This window comes from Neoarius graeffei, chromosome 9 (assembly GCF_027579695.1).
Source record: "Neoarius graeffei isolate fNeoGra1 chromosome 9, fNeoGra1.pri, whole genome shotgun sequence".
NCBI lineage: Eukaryota > Metazoa > Chordata > Actinopteri > Siluriformes > Ariidae > Neoarius > Neoarius graeffei.
This window is the reverse complement of record NC_083577.1, coordinates 73,260,696-73,266,922: the sequence shown is the minus strand read 5'-3', so window position 1 is coordinate 73,266,922 and position 6,227 is coordinate 73,260,696.

The following is a 6,227-nucleotide window of genomic DNA, read 5'->3' as shown; positions in this document are numbered from 1 at the left end:
CATTAGATTAAAAAAAAATCAGATAGCACCAATGGCATGTTATGATGGTGTAGTATTAGAAATAGTACCTGAAATTTTAAGAATATTCTATCAATATAATGTACTATAAAGAGCCATGAACATAATGTGTACAGTTTGTGTCTGAGCATTGCATTAACTGCAGGTTAATGAATACTACATGTGATCAGTAATTATCTATAATTATTTTTCTATGACATGCATTTTGTATCTCTGATATTTAATTTACACACACACACACACAAACACACGCACACTCAAGTGTATTTCTACTGGTTTATTTTTCCAGTGCACTTTCTCATCTGGGCGGCACGGTGGTGTAGTGGTTAGCGCTGTCGCCTCACAGCAAGAAGGTCCTGGGTTCGAGCCCCGGGGCCAGCGAGGGCCTTTCTGTGTGGAGTTTGCATGTTCTCCCCGTGTCCGTGTGGGTTTCCTCCGGGTGCTCCGGTTTCCCCCACAGTCCAAAGACATGCAGGTTAGGTTAACTGGTGACTCTAAATTGACCGTGAGTGTGAATGGTTGTCTGTGTCTATGTGTCAGCCCTGTGATGACCTGGCAACTTGTCCAGGGTGTACCCCGCCTTTCGCCCGTAGTCAGCTGGGATAGGCTCCAGCTTGCCTGCGACCCTGTAGAAGGATAAAGCGGCTAGAGATAATGAGATGAGATGAGAGATGACTTTCTCATCTCATCTCATTATCTCTAGCTGCTTTATCCTGTTCTACAGGGTTGCAGGCAAGCTGGAGCCTATCCCAGCTGGCTATGGGCGAAAGGCGGGGTACACCCTGGACAAGTCGCCAGGTCATCACAGGGCTGACACATAGACGCAGACAACCATTCATACCTACGGTCAATTTAGAGTCACTAGTTAAAGCTAACCTGCATGTCTTTGGACTGTGGGGGAAACCAACCGGAGCACCCAGAGGAAACCCACGCGGACACGGGGAGAACATGCAAACTCCACACAGAAAGGCCCTCGCCAGCCACGGAGCTCAAACACGGACCTTCTTGGTGTGAGGCGACAGCGCTAACCACTACACCACCGTGCCGCCCCTCCAGTGCACTTTATGAGATGTAATATAATAAAGTTCAGTGTAGCTTCACCTTACCAAAGATACAGTATACAGTCTGCTTCATGATTAAAGGCCCTGGGAACCTTGTTAGTATACACAGTCAGGGCCGCTGACAGCTTTGGCTGGGCCCGGGACAAAATGCTCTGAATGGGCCCCCCCAACAACCCCCCCCCCCCCCCCCCCAGGCCAACCCACACACACACCCACCTCTCTTATCCCAGTCTCTACTCACTCCAACCCTTAAATGACAGGTATTCAAAAACCATTCAACCGGTCAACAACCATTTCATTTTAGCTTCAATCAGATATATGAAACACAATGTTATTAAGCCATTGTGGTTAAGAAATGATTCAATGCCCTGTGCATTTGATATGGTGTTCAGTGTGACTTGCTCTCCCCTCATTTGTAACATGAATTGCGTGCCGCGTGTGCCTTGGTTGGGGTTACTTTACGGGGCTGGAAAAAGTTGGCTGTGTCTTACCTGCCTCAGCTGCCCCACTGCCTTTGCTAGTACCTGCTGCATCATCTGAATCTTTTTAAAAATATTTATGCAGTGAGCCCCTGAGTCTCTTAGTTTCTTCCTCTCTTTTTCTCTTTTCTTTTCTGTGCTCCTGACTTGTGCATGTTGGCAAATGGCACGCACGCCGATTGTCGAAGCGCTATGATCGAACGATGTCGTTTTTTTCCCCTTAATCAAAGAGTCAGACCAAACCATTTTTGCATTAGGGGTGGTAGGGGGTTCTTGACACCTTTTTCAAAGACAATAAAGGCAAAAGATCTAGAAATCATTTATTGAATGCAAATATAGCCAGGGCTGTGAAATTGTAAATAAGAAATCCAAGGAAAAGGGGGGGTCTGGGGGGCACAGCCCCCCAGCATAAGCCGGGAGTCTGGGGCCCACAGGGCCCCAGACACCAAGCCATTTTAGGTGTTATATGGTGTATTCTGAGCATTTCCTGCAAGTAAAAAATTGATCTCAACAAGTAAATATTTGACTAGTCTTGGTCTTCATTTTGCCATATAAAATACCTATCAACAGTTTTCTCTTTTAAAATAAAAGATCCATGTAAAATACCTTGAAATATCTAAGAAGTGCCTATGTATTTTATCTCTTAATCAAAATAAAAGTAAAAAAAAATGTGTAAATAACAATTTAAAGAAATGTTAATAAAAGAAAACTTTGATGGGCCTTTCAAAATTACTTTGTGAAAAATCATGCTCAATATTTAAGTGAGAGATACCTGTTGTCTTCCAAATTACACTTAATTCTTGTATTATGTCCTGGCTTTTTCCAAGAATCTGTCACAATGTCTCTTGTCTACGGAGCAAAAGTTTTAAAAAACTAATGTTTCTTATCTAATATATTATTTACATCTTTTCTTTTACTTCTGGCTCCTTCTATTCCTCTTTGCATCACTCCCAGCTATTTCTTTCAATTCATCTTTCAGTAAGGCTATTAGTTATTAGTTCTATAGTATTTGCATTCCTCTATTAAAGCTATTTACAAAATGTTCATAGTCTGTCAAACAGCATCTAATGAAAGTCTTTTAATTTTCTTTTCTTTAACACCATCTCTTTCAGTTTTGCAAACTTATTCTTTTTCATCTTTTCCTTCAGTCTGTCTGTGTGTTCTTTTCTAGCCCTCTTTGTATCTCTCTCAAACACCTCCTTAGCTTTCCTTTTTGATGGCATCTTGACTATGTCTGATCTTACACCCTGTAAGTACAAAATTTACATACGTGATGCCAGGTCACGCAATAGCTATTTTTAGCTCTGTCATGCACTCCTGTCGCAGTCAAGACGTGTTCCACGCTCAGCTGGCATAAAACTCTGCGAGTCTGGTTGTATTGAGCCGCCAGTCTCGTGCAAGGCGATTAAAACCGACTAGACCCCCACCCCCCAATGATTTTTAATGCAAAAATAGACGTTTTGTGAAGATAATATTTTTCGCGACAGAATCCACGGAATTCCGCGAATCCGCGGAAATTTCACAGCCCTGTATAGCACATTTCTGCCCCAAATCAACACATTTTGAAATGAAATAAAATAATCGCAACTTCATGAGAGCCCAGTTCTGGGCCCTCCCCATTCCTGGGCCCGGGACAACATACCCGTTTGTCCCCCCCCCCATCGGCGGGCAAGTACACAGTATCATGGACTCCATGAAGTGCTAGGGGATTTTAAATGAAAATACCAAGAAGCTAAACTGAGCTATGGTTGGATTTTCCAGCTACAGTAAGCATTGATCCAAATCATACCTTCAAATATATACAGAAATGCTTAATTGACCAAAGAAACAAACAGTTGTCATGGCTATACAAGTCCACTGACCTAACCTGTGTAAAAATGATTTTATATACATTACATTATTATTACATTACATTATTACATATGTGTGTTGTAGAGACTTTTTTCCCTGATACATATGCTCGTGGGGACAGAAAGTCCCTTATAGCAGAGATCCTTTGCATGTGTGGAGCGTGACCCAGGGCTTTACATTAGCATCTGCCCACCCGCCAAATGCGGGTAAAATTCGGCTTTGGCGGGTAATGACTTTAGTCCCACTAGCCACTTTGGCGGGTGGTTTATTCTGTGGTATGACAATATATTTTAATTGTAGTTTTCTCTGAAGGCATCTGATATAATAAATGCATTGCAATGTAATATTACATGCCTACAACTCCCATGAGCACCTGCATAAACATTCTGACAACATGTTAGAATTGTTTAGAATGTTCATTAACGTCTCAGATAAAATCAATGATACGGTAACCTGTGGTTAATGAACGAAGCAACAAAGTTTCTGATGACCAAGCGCACTATGTGGCAGCATATACTGTAGCTGGAGTTTCAAATCTGCTGCTCAGGAAAAAAGGGGCAGAGATGAGCAGGGCCGGAGCAGCATTTTAAAATCACCAAGGTCCGTGATGCGCAAAGCGCGTGCCGAAAAATTTGACTTATTTAAATGAGAGGGGTGAATTACACGTCATACAAGAGAGCTATTCCTGAAATTACTTTTAATGGTCTTTGAACTGAATATCATCAGTTTTGAAAAAAAAATCATGTATGTGGCAAGAGTAAGAATAATTTAAGCTTGTTTAATGGGTTGATCTGGCCCAAGCAATGAGGACAAAACTGTGCTGCTTCGAAAATGTTAATTTAACAGCTTCATGAAAGTGCACTGATGGTTACCATGGAAAAGCCGTGTCTCCTGCACTGCATTCCTCTGCCGAGTTGCGCGCTCATTCGGTTTTGTGTTCTTGGTCTTAGAGCCACGTGCACGAAACAGACACCGAAGACAGAATCAATGTTTAACATCATTAACAATGCACTTTTTACGGAGACGTTTTAATGTTATTCTTTTTTTATCCAGTTGAATATTTAGCGTACAAATGTATTTTCAGCTCTTAAAAATGACTGAGGTCCAGACCACGGGGGCCTCAGAGCTGGCTACGGCATGAAGATGAACAAGACACTAATAGGAAGATAAGACAGTTCAATGACAAATGGAAGTTCGGGCGAGATTGGCTAGTTCATAGCAAAACCGAAAATACCATGTACTGCGAAGACTGTAGAAAGTCTGGCAAAGACAGGCACCAGTAATTTTAAACTCAAAACTATAAAGGACCACGAAAAGTCAAATGCACACATCGGTACTATAACATAAAAACAGGTGAAGATGGCTGGTTCACTACAGGACAGCACTGCTTTCAGTCCCTGGCTGTCATGAAGTCGGCTGAGCTGGAGAGGATGGAGCTGCTGTTTAGAAACGTTCACACGATTGGAAAGAAGTTGATCTTGCCCCAGCTATCAACTTATGGCCTGCTGGAAGCCTCAGGTCACGAAGACCATTTTTCATGGACCATTCAGACTCATCTGATAATGAATATAATGAGGACATTTAATGTCCCTCTCTCTACACATGTTCTCACACACACACACACACACACACACACACACACACACACACACACACACACTATTAATAGATAATACATAATATACATAATAATACTTGATAATACACATAATACTTACATATCAAAACATCAAATGTTTTTCAATGATAAATGTTTTGAACTGGATTTTTAATATTAGAATCAGTTCAGTTGTACTGAATGTTATTTTTCATATTATACGATATTTCATATTGTAAGGGGCTTGAATTTGAGTTCAGTAAACAGAATACTCTGTTTATATTTTTGTCTGAATTGGTTGCATGTTTTCATATAGGGAGCTACCTTAACAGCACTGAATACATGAGTGCTACTGTAGAGATACATTATATGCTTTCATTCATAATTAAATCTAGATCTTCCAAACTTTAACATATCATGGTGAATAAAAAACTTTGATTTCCTGGCAACAAAATTGTGGCTAGTGAAAAGGCTGAATGGCTAGTGACTCGGGAAAACCATTAGCCACAGTGGCCGGTGAGCAAAAAAGTTAATGTAAAGCCCTGGCATGACCCCATACTTAAGAGAAATGCACCGACCTGTTTTTAATGGCTTTTTGACCATACAATGTCCATCCGTCTGAACGACGAATGTGTACCAGCACAGGGTACCCGATCGTAAGTGCAAGGCAACATATCTCATCAACGCTTGATCACTGGACAATAAAATTTGTACCTTTATTTACATAAGATAGTTTTGTTTTTTTTTATCCAGCGCTTATTTTTAATTTGCTTTTTAAAAATAACATGGGATTATTTACTAACACGAAAATATTCATGACAGTTTCATTTAAAACTAGTTAAAACAGTACAACCCCGATTCCAAAAAAGTTGGGACAAAGTACAAATTGTAAATAAAAACGGAATGCAATGATGTGGAAGTTTCAAAATTCCATATTTTATTCAGAATAGAACATAGATGGCATATCAAATGTTTAAACTGAGAAAATGTATCATTTAAAGAGAAAAATTAGGTGATTTTAAATTTCATGACAACAACACATCTCAAAAAAGTTGGGATAAGGCCATGTTTACCACTGTGAGACATCCCCTTTTCTCTTTCCAACAGTCTGTAAACGTCTGGGGACTGAGGAGACAAGTTGCTCAAGTTTAGGGACAGGAATGTTAACCCATTCTTGTCTAATGTAGGATTCTAGTTGCTCAACTATCTTAGGTCTTTTTT